The sequence below is a fragment of the Erinaceus europaeus genome, chromosome 14, assembly GCF_950295315.1.
Source record: "Erinaceus europaeus chromosome 14, mEriEur2.1, whole genome shotgun sequence".
Taxonomy (NCBI): domain Eukaryota; kingdom Metazoa; phylum Chordata; class Mammalia; order Eulipotyphla; family Erinaceidae; genus Erinaceus; species Erinaceus europaeus.
Genome location: NC_080175.1, coordinates 94,544,988 through 94,559,852, shown reverse-complemented (window position 1 = coordinate 94,559,852; position 14,865 = coordinate 94,544,988). Strand labels below are relative to the sequence as shown.

Genomic DNA, 14,865 nt, shown 5'->3' with positions numbered 1-14,865 from the left:
GCCGCAGGCGGGGAGCCAGGGCTCGAACAAGGTTCCTTAGTTGGTCCTTGTGCTTCGTGCCACGTGCACTTAGTGCTACATGCGCTTAACCCGCTGCACTACGCTATCGCCCAGCCTGGGTCTTCATCATTTTGCTTGTGTTTAGTTAATGAATCTAAAAGGGTAAAATAATTAATTTTAAAGTTATATCTTAAAACCCAATAATATACAAAACAACTCATATACCCTAGTTAGAGCTCGGTTTAAAAGTGTACTTTATTTTAAAATTATTAAACTATCTTAAATTCAAAATTATACGAATTCAATTGTCACAAACAGTTTTTTCAAGAATAATCAGAACATTTGTTCAAGGGATTAGTTTTGGGGTTTGCTCTTTTTTTTCTGAATCACTTGATTAATTGCAGAAATAAAAGAGTAGAGGGGGTCTCTATATCAAATTCCTATCAGTTTCTTCCTTTCTTCCTCTCTTTCTTTCTTTCTTTCTTTCTTCTCAACCATATTAAAAAATGCACAGAGGGACTATCTTCAGTGCCTATGTGAAAATCTAACTCTCCTCACTATTTTACCTGCCATTATGATCTTTAGGTTGACTGATTTTACAATCTTTTCCTGTATCCACTCCTAAAAGAAAGTTAACCAGAAAAGTCTTGAGACATTGCAAATTAAATTTCATTTTCTCTGCATAAAACTGTCCTAAAGATATTTCTACCTTCACACCAAATAGGAGCTCTTTTATAACTGGTTCTAAATTATTATCCCGCATCTTGAGAAGCCCACATCTTGCCACTTCCTTTTCAACTCTAGTGATGCTCCACCCTTCAACACCAAACACACACACAGCGCTTACTGTCTCCTCTGATCTCTTCATTCTGTTCCCTGTGCTTTGAGCATGCCAAAGCTGCTACATTCGAAGGACCTTTGCACTCACTGTTGCTTCCTCCTGAGATGCTCTTCCTCAGATTGCCCTGTGGCTGGCATTCTTTATATAAATTTCACAGAGGTCACCCTTAAGTTCTAACTACAATAGCATAAAAGCCCTTGTCCTGCTTACTGTTTAACCATTACTTTCTTTGTGAATCTGACAACACCTGAAATTCATTTCTTCTATTTTTACCTTCCTAGGTACAGAATGTAAGCTCTGAGTAAGAATATTGTGCATTTGCTCATTATTTTATCTTTTTTAAAAATATTTTTAAATGTTTATTTTTTCCCTTCTGTTGCCCTTGATGTTTTATTGTTGTAGTTATTGTTGTTGTTATTGATGTTGTCGTTGTTGGATAGGACAGAGAGAAATGGAGAGAGGAGGGGAAGACAGAGAGGGAGAGAGAAAGACAGACACCTGCAGACCTGCTTCACCGCCTGTGAAGCGACTCCCCTGCAGGTGGAGGGGGGGGGGACAGGTGATCAGAAAATCTTGTGAAAAATAAACGACTGGGAATCAGGGCGGTAGTGCAGCGGGTTAAGCGCACGTGGTGTAAACGCAAGGACCCGCAAGAATCCGGGTTCGAACCCCAGGCTCCCCCACCTGCAGGGGAGTCGCTTCACAAGCAGTGAAGCAGGTCTGCAGGTGTCTTTCTTTCTTGCCCCCTCTCTATTTTCCCCTCCTCTCTCCATTTCTCTCTGTCCTACCCAACAACGATGATGACATCAATAACAACAATAACTACAACAATAAAAAAACAAGAGCAACAAAAGGAAATAAATACATAAATATTTTTTAAAACTTAAAAAATAAAGAAAGAAAAGAAAAAGAAATAACTTTTAATATAGAAATACATACTGGTTTCATTAAAATTACTTGGTTCCTGTGTTGACTATTTTCTTGTCTATTCATTAGTATTGATACTCATTCTTCACCTTGTTAATTAACCTGGGTGAATGATTCATTTTTTACAGCATTTGTAGCTTGATTGCTCCTTCAGGTTGATAGTAGTGGGCATCTCCCGTCAGCCAAACTGGAAAAGGGGGACAAGGGCAGGATTTCCTTTAAGTCAGGAAAGGAGGACATTGGTAGGAATTTCTTTAAATCAAACTCCATTCCAGCCACATTGACCTGGATTGGGTGCATCTGGCAAGCCCTTAACAAAAGACCTCAGTCCTTTCAGATGGAAATCACCACAGGCATTTACCTTTTTCAGACTTGGGGGTATATAAACTCTCACTGTGACTAGTCCCAGGATACTTTTCCTCATAAGCCTGGCAAAGATTTTGTGTATGCAACCCCTTCATTTAAATCGCCTCAAAATATGAAGTATTCAGTAGATACTTCTGTGAAATATAAAGAGTATGTGAATATATCAGTGTTTCATCCCACAATGTGTTTGTGTTCACTATAACAGAGAAATAAATCATTAATTAGATAGGTCAGGATTATTCATATTTATACCACTGTTTTCAGTACCTCTGAGCCCATCACTGCATATCCTAGAAAGACAGGTTTTTGCTTTTGAAATATATTGCTTCAGAACACAAAGATACCAAACAATAGGAATTTGTATGTTCATCTCTGAGATGCTGCCTCTATTTGCTTCCTATTCCAAGGTTTCTTAAACTTTAGCTTTCTGATAAACAAGTTCATGATAATAAACAATAAATATTGACTAATCCTATGACACTAACATCAGAACAACATACTTGAATTTAGTCTCTTTAAAATCATAGGTATGTTTTGTCAAACTGAAGTCTCCTCAAAATGGAATTTCCAGTTATGTGGGTAGACGGAAAAATAAAACAATCACTGAATAAGAAACTTCCATTGTCAAAATTGTTCTATGGAAAGCTAATATCCAGTGATTACCAGCTTTGACTGATTACCACAATGACCCAATAGACTTCTAAAAATTTAAGGGCATAGGCCTTGTACTGTACAGATATAATAAATTCAGATGCATAGAGCTGGTCTATTAATTTCTGTTTCCGAAGATTATTCAGAAGTTTTAACTCAGCTTCTCCTACTAGTCAGCTATTATGAATCACTTTCTATGGCTTCTTTCCAAATCGAGTTGTGTTCTCGTTCCCTTTCTAAAGGCAGATTTCTTTTAATTCTAATTTTGCAATTACAGATTTTTATTTATAGCTCCATTTCACTAACAGACTTCAGTTTCCTTCACAGAGCAACTATTTTATAGGAAATGCTCCTATTTTGATCCTAGTCATTAAGGTAAGAACTAGAGAATACAGTTGACAGAAGATATATATTCACTTAGGAAAAAGAAATATAGATTTCTGTAAAATAACATTTTATCCTGAAACATTAGGCAATATTAGTGTCTTAATACAATTTGTGATCTCTAGGCATCACATAACTAACCTAATAAGAATCGAAATATTTTTAAAAGGAAAGTAGAAATATAATGGCAAAATTAATTAGGTCATATTAATAGGAATGCCTTAATTTATAAGATCAATGTGTTTCCTGAAGTATTGGCTGCCTAAGTAATTTCTATTTGCTAAATTGTATTTCCCCAGTGATTTGGGGTTTATAATTGGAAAGACATTATTCCTACATTGGGGTGCAAAATGGAAGTGGTCTTAAGGTTAAACAATGAAAACAAACTTAGCTTCGATGTAAAGTGTGCTTTTAAATCACATATTTAAATTGTTAATCATGCAAGCTGAGAAAAATGATACTCGAATAGGTCAAGAAATAGTGAACTTCAATATCAACGCATTGCAGGCTCTACACAAAAGTGAAGTAAAGGAGATCTACAAAGAAGAACAGAACAAATAAGACATAGTTCTTTCTTGTTAGGGTAAACTAAACTTCTTAGGGGCCGGGCAGTGACACACCCAGTTGAACACACATATACTAAGCCCAAGGACTCTCATAAGCATCTGGGTTCAAGCACCTGCTCCCCACCCACTCCCCACCTGCAGGGGGGATACATCACGAGAGGTGAAGCAGGTTTGCAGGTATCTCTTCTTCTCCCTTTAGCATCCCCTCCTCTCTCAATTTCTCTCTGTCCTATCCAAGAAAATGGAGAAGAGAAAGAAAAAGAAAGAAAGAAAGGGCCACCAGGAGCAGTGGATTCCTAGTGCCAGCCCCAGCCCCAGCCACAGCCCTGGAGGCAAAGAAAAGAAAGTAAAAAAGGAAAGACTTTAAGCAAAAAGTTTCAGTCAGCACTGATGCTTCAATCATTTCTTTATAAGGTAAAGACTATTTAGGAAGTGTCTCTATAGGAAGTGTCTCTAAAAGCTAAATTTCTTAGAAATATATTTCCAACCTTAGATATTCTTGTCGTGTCAGTTAGCTGGATTTAGTATTTAGATAAATGTTTTTTCCTCCACAGTAAATTATCTTGTGGTGAGGTCTGACCGAATGCTTTTGGGATAAATATGGCAGTGTAAGATCTCAGTTTCTTTACTTTTGAGGTTTCATTTGGGGAGGTATGAATTTTAGTCCTGCAGCCTTTCATCTTTTAATGCATTGAAGTTGTTTTTTTATTTGTTTGCTTTTAATGGCTGCTATTCTTTCTTAATAGCTTTTACTCACCTATTCCATCCAACATTTCCTATACAACCATTTGGTGAGTTACTTTTTTTTTTTTCATTTGACATTCCTTTTTCTACGAAGTTAGATCATTAACTCACTGAAAGGTCCTAGTAAAACACTAAGCTCACAACAGCAGAGTAGAATTCAGTCCTTGACTAGCCAGAAGTGTGCTTGAATAGGAATCTGACCAAGAAGCTCACAAAGTGTGCTGCAGAAGGGTGTGTATATGCTAACTCCACACGGAGTTGCTGTCCTGTGGTACAGACCACAGCATTTCGCACTCATTTTCTAAGATGTGAACCCCTTGAGGACACAGGACATTGGCTTGGGAGTCCTGATCACCAGCCTCTTCCATCCCTATTTAACTGTGTAGTTGCCTGTTGAGTTAAGATGGGAGGTATTGTTTCAGAAAAGGCCTAGTTTTCTGAAGGAAATGAACAATCAGGGGCAGCTGGAGACTGAGGGTGGTCAAAAGACCACCTAAGTTTTACTCTATTCTGTTCTCACTAAAAAGCAGTGCAGCTGAGTTGCTGGTGAGCATTTAGAAAAGGAGAGAAAAGATGAGAAAAGAAAAGAGAAGAAGAAGGAGAGAAAGCCTAAATGAATAAGCAGTCTTAGTCAACATTTGTATTGCTACTTTCTGAGACTTTCACCAAACAATGAAGTCTTTCACTCTAGTATTTTATATATATTAAATGTATGTTTATATCATTAAAATAATAGAATATAATAATAAATATTGAATGATACTAATGTGCCTATCTCTAAAGATATAAATATTTACATTCTAAGCTCTCCCATTCCTACATCTTAAGCGTTTAACTTAGGATCAACCTCTTGAAAAGAAAAGTACTCATTTAAGAAAGTAAGGACCATTCCATTTCTAGTCAGTATTTCAGAAGTGTCGCCATTTCTTTACACTGAATGCTACTGATCATAAAAAAAGCTCTGAGGAAATGGTGTTTAAAGTCAATTAACTGGGGGGGGCCAAAATCAATTTAACAAGAGTTAGCTAATGTTTTACTAAAGTGAACTTGCTTTTCTTTTAACGTGATTAATATCATTTAGGGGGTTGTTATTAGCAGTGTGACTTATTTATAATGAATGGGACTTTGTGTACATTCTATGCAAAGCCCCCACATTTAATATGATATTAGTGATGACATCTTTTCCCTGCCTTTGATATTTTAAGAAAACAATTCCACTTTCATTCTGTCTCCTTGTGATGTCTCCTGAAAGGCCAGCGAAGGACTGAGAAATTCTTAACCTATAACCACTTATGATTAAAACAACTCTTTGCAAAGTATATACTATGCTGACATTTAGGAACGTTGATATTGGGCACTTTAAAAAAAATCAAATTAGTGTCTTTTAAAGCTAGAAGGGGTTAAGTAATATAGACCAGAAACTGTCAAACATTTAAATAGCATGTTGCTTATAGAAACCACTATGCATGAATGCTCTAAAAGGGTGTACTAAACCTGATGAGAAAGGTTAGGGTTAGCTGGGTCTTCTGGGTCTCTTCATCATCACGACTTCACACCCAACCAAGTCCCACAGCTTGAAAACTAGATAATGACCTCTTACCTTAATATAAGAGCAAAGTGAAACCTGATTTATTTCCATTACTTATCAGCCCATACACTGGAAGTATTGCTTGATTCATCTGCTATTAATATTATGATTTGTCTCCTCATGGCTTTTATTTTATTTTTATGTTATACTGTTTTGTTTCTAGCACAAATTCTACAGTTTCTGTGAATTGTCTCTATCAGATCATGATGTTACTGTGAATTGGTTTGAAAGATAATCTATAGCCCTTCTTAAAACTAAACAGAAAGGGAGTCAGGCAGTAGCATAGCATAGGGTTAAGTGCAAAATGCAAGGACCAGTTAGAATCCCAGTTTGAGCCCCCGCTCCCCACCTGCAGGGGAATCGCTTCACAGGCGGTGAAGCAGGTCTGCAGATGTCTTTCTATCTCCCCCTTCTGTCTCGATTTCTCTGTCTCTATCCAATAACAAATCAATAGATAAAAATTTAAAAAACTAAACAGAAAATATTTTATTGTGCATTATGGAGTACATATTTTCATTCTCTTCATATACACACCTCTTCCAGCCATCAAAAAGCCACATTATATATGCCATTGTCAGTCAAGTTCCTATAATAACGCATCAGGACCAGTAGTCACCATGGAACTAAGATTATATATCCATATACATTGAGCTGGATGATGTGAGATAGTCACTGGTAGAACATTTTAGTCTATAAAGACTTCTTTCTGTGCCTTCATACAGTCTCTAAGATGTTTAACAACATTCCTATAATGCAACTTCTCTCTCTTTTCTCTACTTGAAGAATGTAAGGCCTTTAGACGAGGCTTTTTCCAAAGGTCACTTTGTGGAGGATATCAGGGTGGTGGTTTGGGTGAATATATCTCTTCAAGTGTTCTACATATAATTTTTTCTTTCATCAAGCCTACATGCTTAGATCATTTGAACCTATGAGAAGAACGTATTTGTCAAAGCACAGTTTAAATCCACAGCTCTGCAAAAGTGGTAAACATTCATTTCAGGTGGTCCAGGAGGTGGCGCAGTGGATAAAGCATCAGACTCTGAAGCATGAGGTCCCGTGTTCAATCCCTGGCAGCACATGTACCAGAGTAATGTCTGGTTCTTTCTCTCTCTCTCTCCTTCTCTCTTCATGAATAAATAAATAAAATATTTTTTAAAAAAACATTCATTTCAGGTGGAATATATTCCCGTGTGAAGTAACATTCACTTATGAACAATATTGGATAAAACTTGAACGTACAAAAGTAGCATATGGCTTATCTGAGATTTTCAGTTACTTTGAAATCTCACAGCTACTTACCAGTCCTATTTACGATGGTTCATAAGCACATTAATCTTATTTCATGCTGTGTACAAATATGCTTTTCATTTCTTCTAGAATTTTGAACTAAAATAAGAGCAAATCAGACCAAAGCACCAAAAAAAAAAAAAAAAAATCTGGCTATTTTTGTATTACTTTTTTTTTTTCACCAGAATATCACTTAGCTCAGACTTATGATAGTGCCTGAGCTTGAATCTGAGAACTGAAAGAAGGCTATCTACGTGTGAGAACACAGTCTGAATTTGGATTTAGTTTCAGAAACCATTAGGTAGAATTGTCATTGGGCTTTAGGTCTAAAACCTTTCCTCTTTCAATGCAAGGGAATTGTGTAAATTGTAGAACAACCACAACAGAAGACTGGCAAAAGTCATTTGCTTAGAGTGTGCAAGACAGGTTCCATTCCCACCCCACTGTACTGCGGGAAGGCTTGGTGCTGTTGTTTCTGCTCCTTCCACAACCCTGGGACCCCCACCCCTGCTCTTTGTCTCATGCTTTCTTCCTGAAACAAAAAAAAAGAAAGAAAGAAAGAGAGAGAGAAAGGAAGGGAGGAAGGGAGGGAGGAAAAGAAGAAAGGAAAGAAAAAGGAAGAAAGAATCCACAACAGAAAATGTATTACTGTTGAGGATAGGACTAGAAAGCTGGATGGGGCAGAGAGTAGCTCCCCAATGTGGGGAAGTTTATAAATGCCATTAACTGTGAACCCCATTGATCTGACCTCAGGCCCACATCTATTCATATTCAGCACAGGAGAAGGTGTGACCTCTGAGTCCCAATAGGCCTGAGCTCATATTCCATGGTCACAACTGGGAACATTCTAGGCTGCACTCATTTCAAGACTTGTCTTCCTCCAGTGGCAAAGGATGTTGACCCAGCCTTTCCCCAGAGTGTGGCAGTGTCTGCTACTGTTGTTCTACATTGAGGGCAAGGTCCTGTAGTAATCCACAGGAGGGTTTATGATGTTGTTCCTGATGGAGCAAGCCATCATTAATTTTAGAACCATTAATGGACTCTACTGTATTTAGACAACAGGGGAAAAAAAAGAATTAATTATAAATAAAAAGTGGTTAGATTTTGGGAAAAATAATTTGGTTGTTCACTATACTCTCTAGACTAAAATAGAAAATACATCTTGATGGTATGGTTTCATGTAAAAATGATAAAATCATGAACAAAAGAGCAAAAACTCAGTATCTGGCTGGGGAGCGCTTTCTATATGTGAGAATATTAGGGAAATGGACATTCTTATTCACTGCTGGTGACAATGTAAATGTTTTCTGATTTTCTCAGAAATATTTCTTCAATGCATACCTGAAAACCTATCAAAGAGGGTCGGTTGGTAGTGCAGCTGGTGAAGCGCACGTGGCGTGAAACTCAAGGACCAGCTTAAGAATCCCGGCTGGAGCGCCCAGGCTCCCCACCTGCAGGGGGAGCACTTCACAGGCAGTGAAGCAGGTCTGCAGGTGTCTCTCTTGCTCTCCCCCTCTGTTTTCCTGTCTTCTCTCCATTTCTCTCTGTCCTATCCATCAACAAGGACATCAATAGCAACAATAATAATGACAACAATAAAAAAAACAAGGGCAATAAAAGGGGAAAATATAGCCTCCAGGAGCAGTGGATTCATAGTGCAGACACTGAACCCCAGCAATAACCGTAGAGGCAAAAAAAAAAAAAAGAGAGAGAGAGAAAAGAAAAAAACCTAACAATGGTCTTTATTTTTTAAAAGCAATCTATTTGTGCAAACATTTAAATTTTAATTATAATTTGTGTACAGTAGAACATATAAAAAAGAAAGTAAGTCAGTGTTATTTATAAAAGCACACACACACACACACACACACACACACGAAAAATAGGGCCTGGGCAGTGGTGTACTTGGTTAAGTGCATACTCTGCAGTGCACAAGGACCTGGGTTCAAGCCCCTGATCCCCACCCGCAGGGGGTGGGGGGAGTTTTCCCAGTGCTGAAGTAGAACTGCAGAGGTCTTTGCCTCTTCCCTGCCTTCTCAATTTTTCTGTCTCTATTCAATAATTAATTAATTAATTAATTTAAAAGGAAAAAAATTTTAAAAATGGAAAATAAGTGAGACCAGGAGTGATGGGTTTGTCCTGCGAACACTGAGTCTCAGCAACAATCCTGGTGGTAATAAAAATAGAAAAAAAAATTTCTGGAAATGATGTAAAAACTGAATAATATGGGGTTATTAAATAAGTGTTGCATATGTATGCTATATACGACCGTAAAAAGTAAACTAGTGTTGTAAGACATTGATGTTTATAAATTGACCCAGGGAAGTTTCAATTTTCAACATTAATTAGGACAGTGAGAGAAAAAAAAATGCAATGATAAGGTAAACAAGGAAAAAATTGAAATAATCTGTTTATTCTTTAAATAGTATTATCGAGGGTATTATGGCTTGCATGACTTATTTTTTATCTTTTTTAGAATTTAAATTTTTTAAAGTAGTGGAAAATGCTTCTTAGAAAAGAAAACATGAAGACTATTTATTTTGATCCTGGAAAAAATAAATCATAAAACAAAATTAAACTAGCTTGATATAACAAAAAATGTGTCACTTTAAGAATTTTTAGGTTAGAGCTCCATGTACCAAAGACACTCTAACCTCAGCACAGCCATCCTCAGCTTCGGTCTCCAGATCATCTTTCTTTTCAAATCTCAAACTCTGCACCTCTTCAGCTGTAATTTCTCATTCTCTGTTCCCTTCGGATCCTGGTAACTACAACTCTATTTTCTGTTTCCATGAAGGTGGTTACTCTAGGAATCTGAAGTTGTGGAGTCACTCAATGATTATCCTTTTGTGTTTCACTGGAAGAAAATGTTTAGGGACCATTTTATTTTCTTTCTAGGAAAGTACTACAAAGTATACCAATTGTCACATAAGGAAATAAGATTACTAAAAGTTAGTTTCCAAAAGATTGTACACTAGTTAAGACATACTGTAACTGGAGAAAAAAAAAGTAGTGATAAATACATACACTCATACCATCATTTAACTTTTTGACATATTAGCAAATTTAATAGTTTGGGATGTCAAGGACACATAAAGATCTAGCCTTATAAACATGGGATTATTGTTTTAACTTTTTTTTTTTTTCAAAATGTTCCCACAAGGATGAATGTTACCATTGTAGCAGCAAACAAACCTAGTGGGCGTTTCTTTAAGGTCACATCCACAGCAAACAAGAAACCACATTCTAAAAGCCTTGGTAATGACTTGTAACATGGGATTTTTTTTAAAAAAACACTTCTTTCAAGTAATCTGTCTGCCAAAATACTACCTTCTCTCTTTTACTACTCTGTTTTCAACAGTTAGTACATAAAAATATAGTCAGAGTTAATCTCCTGAATTTATCTGCTTGAAATGCAAAAATAGAGTTTTTAATATATTTTCTTGTGTCTCATAATTCACATTTTCTGTATGTCATGTAAGTTGGCCAGTTATATGCAGATAATACCAGCTCTACATCAAGTGAACACATCAACCCGACCGACACGTAGCTCCCAGAAGTTCTCAATATTGTCCCCAAGTGTTAATGTATATTGACCAAATACGTTTGTCTACAGTATTTCAGCTAGGCACATAATTGTACTACTGTTTTATCGGAAACTGAACCTTACACAACTTTAAGATGTGGTCAGGTTGGAGAGGATAGAGGGTAAGTTTGACTCTCAGGGATATCACCTAGAAAGATCTTAAGTCTTTGATGTTTATTGTCCAGAAGAGTAGTTTCAATACTGAAATGGGTCTGCCACTAAACTAAACTGTGTTGAAAGTAAGGCAATAAAACTGAGATCTTGAGTAACTGATGGAGTAAATCAGAGAGGAGCAAAACAGGCTGCTAAGAAAAACAAAAGTGTATTCCATGAACATAAACCTACATTATGATTCAGTGTTGAGAGAATATTGTACTTAGAGTAAAATCTAAACTTGGAAATTTGTAGATTCTAATTATCCTGAAATTTCAAAACAACTAAGGATCACTGTGAAAAAAAAAATAAGGGTGTTTTGGAAATTCAGATATTCTTCACTGATGGTTGTGGGCTACAATTCCAATAATCATGAAGCAGAGGAAGATAGAGGCAAAGAGAGAGGGCGGGATTTGAAATTTGCTTTTATAACATGAATTTTTAGTACCACCAATTTAAAGTATTTATATAGATAAATCACCATTCTGAAATTCCATGTCTTTTTGTTTATTTATTTTTTTTATTTGTCACTTGCTATACTAGAGGAAGGAAGGATGTTACATAACAGGATATATGGATGCCATAAAACAAGAGACATTGAAGCATTAGTGAAGTGACCATTGGTTTGACCTCTTCCTGTTTTTTCTGCCTCTGGGACTTTTTCAAAAGGACACATCCATCCTTTGGTAGTAAACTAATTTAGTGTGTCTTCTTTAAAAAGCAGGAGACAGGGTGGCTAGCTCCACCCCTAAGAATGTGTGGTGATCATGCCAAAAGGAAATAGTCATAAACTTCTAACACCAACTATTTTACTGTAATGAATAAGTTCACTCTATCAATTTTTATTATTAGACGTTTTAGGCCAAATGTCGTTTCCATTCCAATTCTTAATGATTGTTTTGGACCTGTCCTTACTTAAATGACTGCTTAAAGCTGCCACCTACACAAACAATGCCTCTAAAATTAGTCCTTTCTAGTAAGGTTCTGAAGCCACATAAGGCCTTACGAAAGAAAGAAAGAGACAAAGAAAGAAGGAAGGAAGGAAGGAAGGAAGGAAGGAAGGAAGGAAGGAAGGAAGGGAGAGAAAGAATGAAAGAAACACTTCCCCAGTGACATCAATAATCAAATTTGTGGAGGTTTTCTAGTTCACTTGGTGTAACAAATTCAAATATAAATTTATTGCTGAGGTCAAAAGCAACATAACTTAGAAATTTAGTTAACAAGATAACTGACAAAAGTTTCTGAAAGAATGGACAGATTGCTCCCAATAGAACATAACAACACAAGGTTGGACAAAAGATTTAAGTGATTGTCTTTTGAAATGCAAACAACTTAAAGAAATTTTACTGCCCTCTTGGGGAAAAACTCTCCTGGGTGGTATCATTTGTGCTGGAGGATTTTGGAATGGGGCTGGTAGACTGTGAACAGGAACTATCAACAGTCCTGGTGTTTAAGGATCACCATGTAGGGAGCCCAGAGGCACGCATGGAAGGTGTCTACATTCACCTCCCATCAGTCCTTAAGTGGCATGTTCCTTATTTCTGCTTTTAACTTATTTCTTTATGCAGCTTTAGTTTTTTTTTTAATTTTTATTAGTGATTAATAATGATTAACAAGATTGTAAGAGAATAGGGGTACAATTTCATACTGTTCCTATCACCAGAGTTCTGTGTTCCATCCCTTCCGTTGGAAGCTTCCCTATTCTTTATCCCTCTTGGAGGATGTTTTTTAAGCAATAGCTGATAAGGAAACAACTTCAACAATGCCTACAGGGAGACTCTGAGCAGTGTGATATCTGATGTTTCCAAATTGCCTTTATGTTCCTCACTAAGACAACTTTCAAGTCAACAAGTAAATTAAATATTTATACAAAAACATTTAAATAATAAAATTATATAACTCTCTATTTCTCGTCTTAACTATGAGTATCTTCTAGAGAGACCTTGAGTTCTAAAATTTTTATAATAATTTAATTGCATGTAATTCTTAGAGATTACTTAACATACAGGAATAATTTCTGACCTTTGTGGCATGCATATCTGTATTATTGTATGCCATGCTATATTGGTATCGGTAATAACCTTTTATAAATAAAATGGGGAAGTTATGCTATTAAATAGACAGGCTTATTGTCCATATGCAATGCAACAAGCAATCACAAACAACTTTGCAGCTTGCTTTTAGTCCTGCAGAACAACAGCTAATATTTAGTTTCACGTAAATACAAACATAGTGGACTTTCCAAATTTACCATAAAAAGCTGTCAAAATAAGCACCATTTCATGTCACATCTTTCAAGTAACTGCATTTCATAGAATCAGAAACTTGAGTAGATGATTCTTTATCTTTTGCAAAATATTGAGGCCCAAATATTAACTATAAGAGTGGAAATCCTTGGCAGTGTCTTCTACAGAGGCAAAATAAGTAATAAGAGTTATCTGTTCTTGTGGGGGAGGGAAAGAGGCTGACTCGCCTTTAGAAATCACTCATCCAAATCTTGCATTTTATAGATAAAGGATTTTAAATCCAGAAAGACAGTGTGTGTTTATGAGACAAACAGGAAAAACAGGAATTGTCCTGTTATAGTCTGGCATGTAACAGCGCTCAGTAAAAATTGTTGAGTGAATTGAACAAGTGAATTACTTTCCCCTTTTTTATTTCAACTAAACCAGCTTCTCATACCTAAGAGACAGGTCCAGAAATAAGTTCATGTAGTTTGAACAAAGAATATATTCCAGTGTTTGTACTTGGTGTGAAAGCTACTGTTCTGAATAATAGACTAGGATAATAGCTAATGGATCTGTAAAAGAAGAGTCATTCTGCTACTTATCAAACATTCAGATAAAAAAAAAACTAAATTGTATCAGCAGTGAAACGTCATATAACTGAAACATCAATTCTAATTTAAAAGCAATTCGGGAGGCAAGGCCAAGTATAATTCCATTCCTCAGTTGAGGCAGTACTATTTCAAGGAAAGTTAACTTAGACGTCTGACAAACAATAAAGTCAATAATACTCTTGTATGTCTTTCTGATGACAACATCATATTACAAACAAGAAATCTGATTCTGTGGGATGGGGTTAGAAAGAATCTCCTGAACCCCCTAAAGCTGTTAGTTCTCTTACCAGGCTGATGCTGGAAACAGTCAGAAAGTGTCATCCCAAGGAAGTGTAGAGAGAGCAGTACAGAATTGCTAAAGGACTGCTTTCCAAACTATTCAAAAGCATACACTGACAGTACTAGTTTGCACACCCTGCATCATATACATAGCTGCTAATTTATGTTAGACAGTAACTTTCAAACTTCATTCTAAGTAGGAGATTGCTACATAGCACACAGTTGCTCTAACTCCTTGAGTAGCCCATGATGGGGTTTGTCAAAAGCAAGCTTTGTCACACTGTTATTAATCTAGTGCTTCACTAATCTACAGCAGTTAGTTACCCTGTTAAGTACTGAGAGCTTAAGGAACAAGGAGTGTCAGAATTCTAAGGCTATTGGTTAAGTGAGACTGTCTCTGATCCTCTTAGCATAGTTAATTATTCTGGCTCAAAAGTCCTGAGTGCTGTGAGCTAAACATCTCAGTTCTTACAAGATGAAAGTGAAGTAGGAAAGAGCTCAAGGAGAATACTCAATGGAGCTGCAAAGCAAAGAGAGAAGCCCAAAGTAAAGTAAACGGCAGGGCTTTTGCTAGTTTTGTTTTCGTGAAGGCAACCCCACCAAACCCTTCTGCGTCCTTGATCTCTTGCTTTCCTGTCCTTCCATTTTGTTTTC

General features: G+C 36.6%; 1 protein-coding gene and 1 non-coding gene across 15 annotated transcripts in view; one reads left to right on the top strand and one right to left on the bottom strand.

The window, feature by feature from the left end:
- Positions 1 to 14,865, top strand: part of ROBO2 (roundabout guidance receptor 2) — a 1,295,155-nt gene that overhangs the window by 648,388 nt on the left and 631,902 nt on the right. The gene's annotated exons all lie outside the window — the stretch shown is intronic.
- On the bottom strand, positions 10,503 to 10,622 carry LOC132532923 (small nucleolar RNA SNORA32). The gene has a single exon (XR_009544836.1). It is a non-coding gene; the product is annotated as a small nucleolar RNA SNORA32 (small nucleolar RNA).